This window comes from Haemorhous mexicanus, chromosome Z (assembly GCF_027477595.1).
Source record: "Haemorhous mexicanus isolate bHaeMex1 chromosome Z, bHaeMex1.pri, whole genome shotgun sequence".
NCBI lineage: Eukaryota > Metazoa > Chordata > Aves > Passeriformes > Fringillidae > Haemorhous > Haemorhous mexicanus.
The window spans coordinates 88,220,193-88,230,536 of NC_082381.1; the positions used below are offsets into that span (position 1 = coordinate 88,220,193).

The 10,344-nt window shown below is 52.9% G+C and overlaps 1 protein-coding gene across 4 annotated transcripts in view; it reads right to left on the reverse strand.

Moving 5' to 3' along the window:
* ZBTB7C (zinc finger and BTB domain containing 7C) overlaps positions 1-10,075 on the reverse strand; it is a 154,785-nt gene extending 144,710 nt beyond the window's left edge. For 2 of the 4 annotated variants that reach the window (XM_059873607.1, XM_059873604.1), the window contains exons 1-2: positions 9,861-10,075; positions 8,931-9,000 (exon numbers count right to left, since the gene is read on the reverse strand). The gene's annotated coding sequence lies outside the window, so the exon portion shown is untranslated. Of the gene's footprint in view, positions 1-8,930; positions 9,001-9,516; positions 9,583-9,860 lie in introns of those variants that run through there. The other 2 variants (XM_059873608.1, XM_059873605.1) reach the window with 1 other exon arrangement.
* Positions 10,076-10,344: the final 269 nt, after the last annotated feature.

The following is a 10,344-nucleotide window of genomic DNA, read 5'->3' on the forward strand; positions in this document are numbered from 1 at the left end:
GGACCTGACCTGGACGGGGCTGGACAGAGAGCTCTGCCTCTGGGGAGGGAGGAGGAGAGCCCATAGGAAGGTGGGGAAAGGATCATCCTGGCGAGGGACCCTGAGGAAGCTCCACAGCACAGGGTCACAGTGATGGAGACACTGGAGATAGGCAAGCAGGAGAGGACAACCCCAAGCATGAAGCATGGCAATAGGAAGGAAGATTTACCCCCCTCTGGGTCATCTCAATCACCTGGGTGTCCCCAGGACATGAGTCACCAGACACTCCTTAGTCAGCCCAGGCACCCCAGGCACCACCAGCCCGGGGACCAGTGCGGTGTGGGGAGCCCTGGGGAAGCACTGGAAGGAGCCACCAGCCTCAGGGTGCACTGTCTGAATGTCTGCATATTGGAAACCACTTAAAAACACCCCCTAATACCAGTAAAAATGGTGTAAGAGCAAAAGAGATGCTAACACACAACTGCAAATACACCGAGGGCGCACACCTCCGACCAAACCCACCGGGGTGGCTGCCAAAACCCCCAGAGATGTCCCCATCCCCAGCAGCTCCCCAGCACCAGATGAGGCAGAGGGTGAAAGGAAAAGGGGTTCACCAGTATTCGGTGTGGCAGAAAAAGTGGTTTGTGGGCTGGGGTTTGGTTTTTTTTTTTTTTTTTTTTTTTTTTTTTGTGAACCACACCTGCAGATTATCCACCCATTTGTGCCCCTCCAGACTCATCCACACTCTCACCACTTGCAAGCTGCTTCCCAACAAGGACCAACTTTGTTACGAAAAAGTACAGGGCCTGAGGCAAAATTAGCTTTTTTGTCTCCCAAACAGGCAATTATCTCTTGCACAACTATGCAAGTCTAAAATGCAGGAGAGGCAATATTAAGCTTTGCTAAAATGGTGCCTTTAAAGTACAAATTATTGCAACATGTGAAAATAACATGGGGGAATTGCAGTTGTGGAAAATTTGGAGAACTTTTTATTTTATAGTTTTCAAGCATACCAGGTTCCCAGTCGAGGTGACCCAAAAAAAAAAAATCACTGCTTTCAGCTGTGCTACACATAGCACCCCATTTTTAGACTATTTGAGAGGAGGTAAAATGATCTGCTCCTCTGTTCCTCCTGAAGACCCACAGATATGTTCCTTTCAATATTTAAAGGGAGCTTATAAAAAAGATGGAAAGGGACTTTTCACATGGGCATGCAGTGATAGGTTTTAAAGTCAGAGTTTTAAATTTAGATTAGATGTTACAAAGAAATCCTTCCCTGTGAGGGTGGAGAGGCCCTGGCACAGGTTTCCCAGAGAAGCTGTGGCTGCCCTACCCTTGCAAGTTTCCAAGGCCAGGCTGGACAAGGCTTGGAGCAGCCTGGGATAGTGGAAGGTGTCCTGGATGAGCTTTGAGAATCCTGCCAACCCAAACCATCCTACAGAAGACCTTAAAAAGGCATCAAAACACAACACAGACTGTGCTACAGGAGTATGTACATACATGTACAGACAAATCTGCTTAAATGGGATACTCAAGTTGCATCAGCATCACAAAATTAAGCTAAGGCTCTTTTTCATATTTGGAAGAGGAACCCTAAAATGGGTCATTTCTAACCTGATACCATTAATTTACATGTCCATGTTTGTCTAGTGAAGCCTGTCTGTCCCGGCTCACTTTAACCTTAAAACCCGAACATGGGAAATTAAGACACTGCAGTATTAATTACATATTATGCAAGGACTCATTTTACAGCCTAATAGTTTTAAACAGTTAAAAGAAACCCTGCTGCTTACAATTCACATGGCAACTCTGGACTTCTGAACAGGCTGCCCAAGAAGTGTTTATCTTCTCATGGGGAAAACAAACAACTGCATATCAGACATTAATTTAATTAATCCAGGGCACCAGCCAGCACCAGCCCTGCACCAGTCACAGAAGAACAGAATGAATACCCTGACCTGGGCAGACCCACAAGGACCATCAAAGCCCCACTCCTGGCCCTGCACAGGACAGCCCAAATTATCACAATGCCTGGTGCCTTTGGGATGGAGAGAAGATCAAGGTCCCTAGTATGGAATTCCAGCCCTAAAAAGAAATTCCAAAGTGGAAATATCCAAAGAGGAGGACAGCTCACAAAGGCCAGGCTGAGCAGTAACAGCGCTGGCCAGAAATCCGCACTGAGCAACCTTGGTGACTACCAACAGTCACACTTCTCTTATCCCATTTAATTCACAATCTAGATGCTCAGAAGCGACAGTGAATAGCCCAAATATGTTCTCTCACATCTCCTGGACTTCAGCCTGCTGAGCTGGCAGAGGTCACCATGCTCCTGCCCACCCTCTTCTCGGCTTCCCTTTGATCGCGCGCTCACCGCAGAGCAAGGCAACCTCAAAACAAAGGCCCCAAAGGGATCCATATTTCAAACTTGCCAGTGGCTCCTGACTCGTGCCCCTGTGCCAAGGCACAACAGGCTCTACAGAAGGGCTCATCTCCGTGGCAGTCATGGAGTTCATCTCCTGCCAGTTAGCTTGAGGTCCCTACATTTGCTAAGGCTGATTTGGTTACTGCCATCAGACTGGATCAAGCATGCAAATCTTCAGGTCCCACACTAGACAAAGCCTGGAGAAAGGAGAAGGCTGGAGCAAACAAATATGCAAAAATAGGATTTCCTTATTAAAATGGAAAAGAAAAAGTGGAGGGGGGCAGGGGGGGCAAGAAGTAAACTTTTCTCCTCCCTCCCAACCTCCTCCTCTGATGTGTGCTCTTAAACATTATGCAATGAGAGGGCTCCCACAGCACTGGAAAGGCTCCTGCCACCAAGAACAGAGTCCAAGAGGTCCCACAGGGCAAAGGCCACCTTGCAGACTGGTAGATATTGTGCTCGTTAGACAGAAGGTCTGCAAAAACCAGCAACAGCAGGCTGAAAGGCTTTACTTTTCACTTTTCTTCAGTTTTTTCTCAGCCAATCAGTAACTGATAAGGCTACTTAGGGCTGGACTGGTAGGTCAAGGGAGAAAATTCTGCCTTTTCTACTCTGCTCAGGAAATATCTCACCTGCAGAGCTGCCCCCAGCACTGGGGTCCCCAGCACAAGAAGGACACAGAGCTGATGGAGCCAGTGCAGAGGAGGGCACGGAGATGCTGCCAGGGCTGGAGCCCCTCTGCTCTGGAGCCAGCCTGGCACAGCTGGGGCTGCTCACCTGCACAAGAGAAGGCTCCAGGGACACCTCAGAGCCCCTGCCAGGGCCTCCAGGGGCTCCAGGAGAGCTGCACAGGCACTGGGCACAAGGCATGGAGGGACAGCAGCCAGGGAATGGCTTCCCAGGGCCAGAGGGCAGGCACAGATGGGCTATTGGGAATGAGGAATTGCTGGCTGGGAGGGTGGGCAGGCCCTGGCCCAGGGTGCCCAGAGCAGCTGTGGCTGTCCCTGGATCCCTGGGAGTGCCCAAGGCCAGGCTGGATGGGGCTTGGAGCAGCCTGGGACAGTGGGAGATGTCCCTGCCCATGGCAGGGGGTGGCACTGGACAGGCTTTAAGGTCCCTTCCAGCCCAAACCATTCTATAACTTTCTAGAGCACCATGCACCCAACAACCCAAAGGAGACCATTTCTCTTAGCTGGCAAAGGCAACAACTTTCAGATAAGCCGTAGAGCTGCTGATTTTCCCCACTGAAAGACACAAATAAAATGCCTACATTATGTCCATAGGGGTGTCCAACAGTTTCCAATAGGCTTCATGCTATCTGTGGACCCAAATTTTCCCTGCAGCTAGAAGCAGAAGTAATTTTGCATTTAGGGTCCTGAACCATGGTGCAGCTTTGTTATTAAACAGCTGACGGTACCCTGAAGCCTGAGTGCAGCATTTTATGTGCATGTGAGAGTTTACAGAGCATTTGTGTGTCATTTCTGATGAATGGTGCTGCATAAATGTTAGATCTTCAACCCATTGCTCTCACAAATACTATTTCTTCTCTTATTTATTTGTATTGCTGTAATTCATTCAGGTGCCAACCATGACTGAGGCTGTGCCATCAATATGCAGCCTGACAGCAGCAGCAGGAGACAACAGCAGCTCTATAGATCACACAGGAGAACAGTAAGTATCCTGGCTGGTGTTGGTGGGGAATGGTTGTAAAGCCAGAGAGTGTCCTCAAATCCCAAGGAAAACCCCAGCAAAACAAACCAAGATCTGATGCAGAGAGCACCAGTCTAAGTATTTAACCAGAAGAGGCACAGAAGCCCCACCTGTGGCACAACACGGGGCCACCATGTCCTCTTTGAAACAGAGGTGTGTGTGCCACCAAAACACCTAGACCATGAGGAACTACAGGCCAGCAGCTCAGGCCTCTGCAAAGCCAGTCCCAGATCAAAGAACCACAGAATTCCTTTTTTAAGACAGCAAAAGCTCTCTAAAATTGAGTCCTAATGTTCCTCCAGCACTGGCAAGCCCAACACCAAACCATTGTCTCAGGTGCCATATCCATGTGGCTTCTAAATCCCTCCAGGGATGGGGACTCCACCACTGCCCTGGGCAGACCATGTCAACATCTGCCAACTTTCCATGAAGAAATTTTCACTAATATGGAATTTAAACTGCCCTGGTGCCACTTGAGGCTATCTCATCTTGTCCCTGTGGTTTGTCCTAGCTGTGACAGCCTCCCTAGCTGCCCTGGAGACCTGCTTCCCTACAGGAGCAATAAACACTTGCCCCAGTGCTGGTTTGTATGGACCAGCAGGATGAGATGCTATCAGCCCACAGCTCTCCTCTGCTCCAAAGGCACCCTGAGGCAGTGTGCAAGCCCTGCTGCTGCTGGGGAGCAGTGCAGCAGCTGGATTTGCAACACCCCAGCTCTGGCCTGGCAAGGTGTGGCCCTGCCCTCTCCCTGGTGAAGCCAGCACCATGTCCAGAAGCAGTCTGACGTGGTCCAGCAGCACCTCTGGGGACATGGGCCAGCTCATGCCATCCACCTGTGCAACCTCCTGTGTCCATGCCAGATGTTCATCCCATGAGGCACTGGCACGTGGACATCCACCGAGCTGCTGCCACGCTGAGCCACACCTGAAAAAGTGTCACCAGGATGGGCAGGACCTCCAAGGCACGAAGGTCTGCCAGTATCCCAGTGCTGCTCCCTAGGAATTGCACCACAGTCTGCAACAGCAGCAGAGATGGCTCCTGGTTGTCCTTGCCACCTGGACAAGGTGGCAGTGCCACCCCACACTTTTAGTTCTTTCTTCTGAGCCCTGTTCTTGGAGCATCCCCCTTTGGTGCTGGAGAACGGCTGGAGAAGGAGCCAGCAGCCTGACAAGGACCACCACTCCCAACCCACCTGCTTCTTGCTCCTCCAAAAAACCCAAATCCAAAGACTTTTCAACCAACCAGGTTATGTAAATTAGCAAGGCACCTCCCAGTGACAGTAATGGAGAACTAATGTCTTATTAAAAAAAATGAAACAGATTAATGAGAAGGGTGACTGTTGTTTCTTTGAGCTGGTCATGGTGAGATAAAAGGCAAAGCAAGACCTGGATCCCTTTTCATAGGAGTGCTGTAAAATGAGTGGCACAGACTCAGCAGAGCTGAAAATACAGGGCAGGAGACACTTTTCCCTCTAAACACACCTGATACTTCCTTCTCTGCCCTTCTTTTTCTCTCCCAAACCCACTCTGGAAAAGCCAAACTTCATTCATAACAGAACCTAACCATTTCCTTTTTTATTCTAATATTTCCTTGTTTTTTTAATAGGCCACCATCTGGGAGTGAGGGAGTAGAAAGGAAGCCCTGAAGCTTTTCAGACACAATAAATAAATTATATAAAAAAAAAAAGAAGTATGATTAAAACCAAAAAGCATAAACAAACAAGCCATGTTACCCAGAATAATGACTTCAGGGAAAAGCGCCAAAAAAATTGTATAAGCTTCTGGAGCGTGGCAAGAGAAGAGAAGAGAACAGAACAGAAAGTCCTGACTGCTGAGGAGAATATGCCACTGCAATGGGACAGAGGCTGGGACTACAGGGATGCCCTGGGAAAGCCAGGAAGGAGAAGGGTTTCACAGAGACTTAGATCCCAGATTTGTCTTCAGGCACCTGATTTTGATAATGGCAAAACCCCAGTCTAGGCACCCTCAGCCCTTTCCAATTTTTTTTTTCAAATTTTAATTGCATCTGCTCCTCTCTGGTGAAACCCCACCCAGAGTCAAGCTTGGGAATCCTCAGTGTAGGAAGGACGTGGAGCTGCTGGAGCCAGTGCAGAGGAGGGCACGGAGATGCTGCCAGGGCTGGAGCCCCTCTGCTCTGGAGCCAGCCTGGCACAGCTGGGGCTGCTCACCTGCACAAGAGAAGGCTCCAGGGACACCTCAGAGCCCCTGCCAGGGCCTCCAGGGGCTCCAGGGCCTCCAGGGGCTCCAGGAGAGCTGCACAGGCACTGGGCACAAGGCATGGAGGGACAGCAGCCAGGGAATGGCTTCCCAGGGCCAGAGGGCAGGCACAGATGGGATATTGGGAATGAGGAATTGCTGGCTGGGAGGGTGGGCAGGCCCTGGCCCAGGGTGCCCAGAGCAGCTGTGGCTGTCCCTGCATCCCTGGGAGTGTCCAAGGCCAGGATGGACAGGGCTTGGAGCAACCAGGTCTAGTTGAAGACAGCCCTGCTCATGAGGCTCCCTTGGGCCCACTTCTCGAGCTTGTCCAGGTCCCTGTGGATAGCATCCCATCACTCAGGCACGTCAACCACACTCAGCTCAGTGTCATCTGCAAACACAAACCCCTCTGAGCTATTCTTGTTCTACAGCTTCATCATTTTCGGCAGCAGCACGCCATATTCTGCAGGGATGACAAACTGGGGGCACACAGGGTGGATGGCATTGCACAGAACAAATCTGATTTCTCTCTGACAAGCAGGCAGCACAGAGGGATGCACCCATGGCTCCTGTCCTAGCAGGGAAGCATTTTGGGAGGGATACCTGACATTCAGGTGTCTCCAGCCTGATGAAGAGCATTGAAAGTAACAGGGTGCCTCATGAAAGCTGTGGTGAGGAGGAGAGGGACAGTGTGCAGCACTGAGACAGGGCTAGCAGAAAATGGGCCAGCACAGGCAGCCACACTCCTGAGATACTGACACTGCAGCAGAGAAGATAAATGACTGGCCCAAGGCCACGCAGCCAGGCAGTGTCCCCTCTACATGACTTTCAATCCCTGCTCCAGCACAGGACTGCTGAGGGATCCTTCAACAAAATGCTATATTGGCTTCGAAATCGTGAGATTTATTTTACACCTGAACACACTCACACATATAAATGTACTTTTTTTCCTGCCTCTTTCTCTTGCCTCTACTCAGAAGCACCCAAGCACATCTTAAAACCTCTCTCAATAACCAGAAAAATTAAAAACTTTTTATTTCCCCACTGAAGGAGAACTCATACGGGTTAACTTGACTCCAGAAACTGGGGCATCACAATGAAGCAGGATGCTGCCAGCAGTCCCACCTGGCAAATCAGTGCCTGTATTTACAATTGCACACCCGGAGACTCTGCAAATATTTCCTAGGAGCTATAAACCCCATCCCAACAATTGCAACGGGAGCGGGGATAAATTAGCTGAAGCCTGTCACTTGGTGAAGTCACGCTGGAGGAGATCCATCCAGGTAATCCATCTTTCTGCTGTGTTATACAATGACACAGTAATGGCCAGCCCAGAGGGATTTCCTTCAGGAAAACTCAACTGTTACTAAAATGGTAAGTTAATACCAAGCAAGAACTCAGCCGTCATTAGACCGAAGGATAGACATGACAGGGAATAAAATATTACAGTCCCCACTCAAATATTTTTATTTACAAGAGCACGAATAGATAGACCTATCTGTAGGCTGCAAAGAGAGGAGGCTGGGATTAAAGGAGAAAAGAAAAAGAAGACCTGCACGCATTGATTCCATCTTTGCCATTTTTCCTAATAAATAGCCAGGCACGGCTGTGCTGATGGGTAGCTGGGGTGGAGGAGGGCACACTGCCCAGCTCTCACAGGGACACAGGACACAAATCTGAGCTCAGGCTCTGCCCTTTTGTGTTGATTAAAAAAAAAAAAAACCCCTAAGAAGAAAGGAAGAAAGCAAGAAAAGTTATGTGGCTAATAAAGGGCTCTATTGTGCCATCAATTTTTTAAGCTTTAATGATTTCGGGAGGAAGTTCAGCTCAGCAATCAATAGCACAATATGGGCAGGAGGGCTCGGAGGAAATTCAGCGCCGGAGCTGCGGCGAGGGCTGGCTGAAACGGGGCCTCAGAGGATGGGGGTTCCCCTCCTTCAGCGGGCAGGGGGGCTCCCAGGACCCCATATAGAGACCCTGTCCCCCTCCTGTTTAGCCCACTGGGTGTGAGCTCCCTCTCCTGCTGCACAGCGTGTGCAGCCAGGAGACAGTGGGGACATTTGGGGATACCACGGCTGCTGCCACGGCAAGGGAGCTGGAAAAGCACCCATGCCAGCTGGGATGCTCCACGCCTGACAGGACTGAGCACATCCCAGGGATGCTCACAGCACACCAGGGACAGCCCAGGGACCATCACCCCACATTGAGCACATCCCAGGAATCTTCACCCCACACTCCCCACACTGGGGCTGAGCACATGCCAGGAATGGTCACCCTACATTGAGCATATCCCAGGGATCATCACCCCACAGTCCCCATCCCACACTGAGCACATCCCAGGGATGATCACCCCCGACTGAGTATATCCCAAAAATGATCACCCCACACTCCCCGAATCTGGGTTCAGCATATCCCAGAGATGTTCACCCCACACCATGCCCCTCCCCGAGATGCTCACCCCACCCTCCCCACACCCGGGCTGTGCCCATCCCAGGGACACTCTCCTCCAGGCCCACCTGTCCCTGAATCCCACAGCCCGGGGCACGCAGCCAGCCTCCCCCTACTCCGGGAAGCACCGCTCCTGCCCGCAGCAGCAGACGTACCGCATCGCCGAGACTCGGTGCTGCCGCCGGGATGCGGGGCTGTCCGGGGATGATCTCGCGCCGGGCAAACCTAAGAGACACGGTGACACAGCGTGAGGCTCTCCAGCATCAGCGGGGACAGCGCCTCGCCCGAGCTGTCACCCTGGACAGGAGCCACAGCCGCCTCCCAGCTCTCACAGGAACGGGCAGCAGCTGGGTCAAAACCGGGCTAAAAACGCACAGAGGGCTTCCCAGCAACTGGGGGATCCCGAGCCGTCGGGTCCCTGTCCCGCTGCGACGTGCAGAGGAGAAAGGATGGGATGAGGTAGGACGGGACGGGACGGTTGGGGATCACCCCGCGCATCCCGTCCTCCAGTGCAAGGAAAAGCCGATCCTGTAAGTTGATCCCAAACGTCAGAGAGCGCTGCGCGGAGCGGGACCGCACCGGCGGGCGAGCCCCCGCGGGCAGCAGGAACTCGGGCGAAAGTTTTGCCACGATCCAGGGGATAATAATAAAAATTACTAATAGTAATTAATCAGAAAAAAAACCCAATTAATCAATAAAAACTAACGACCGCAGGAGAAGAAGAACGGGGGAATGTCCGACCTGGGAACCAGGAGCGCCGGTGACAGCAGTGCTGCCTCTACGTGATGCTGCCGCAGCTCGGGGACCCAGCGGGAGGACCGGGGACGGTCCCCTGGCATCGGGAGGGACGGAGGGAGGGACGGCAGGGGAGGGGAGATGAAGGAGGGGGGGCTGCCGCCGCCGCCTCCCCCCGCAGGAGGGTCCTGGCGGGGCTGGGGATGGAGGGACCCCCCGGTTCACCCCCGTCGGTGAAGGCAGCGGCTCCCACCCGGCAAATCCGGTAGAGAGGAAACAGAGCATTATTTTAAAACAGCAAACAAGACAGAAAATAAATAAATTAATAAATAAATAAAACCAGAACTTACCGTCTAAAACGAATCAGCTGGGAGGGATCCGCGGGCAGCGCAGCGAGGGGAGCATCGCCCCCGCCGTAGGACGGGACGGGACGGGGCGGGGCGGGGCAGCTCCGCGCACCTCGAAGGGGGCAGCGGCAGCGGATGGCGACGGACACAGCACCGCGCCGGGCACCGCGGCACCACCCGCCCCGTCCGGCGGCGCTGGCCCGCGGCTCGGCGGCGGTGGCGAGCCAAGGGCCCGGATGTCGCTGGCCCCGCGCCGGGGGGGCCACACGGGACGCGGGGGGGGGCGCGGGCTGGGTGTCCTGCCCGCCCCGTCGGGGCGCTGGGCGCTGCCACGTGGGACCGCCGGGGGGGGGCGCCCCACCCTTCTCGCTCTCCGTCTGTCTCGCTGTCACCTCCCCCGCCCCCCCCCCGCCGGGCTTGACAGGTCCACGCGACCAAACAAACCGGGGCGGACGGGCGGGCGGCGCGGCCAATGGGAGCGTGCGGC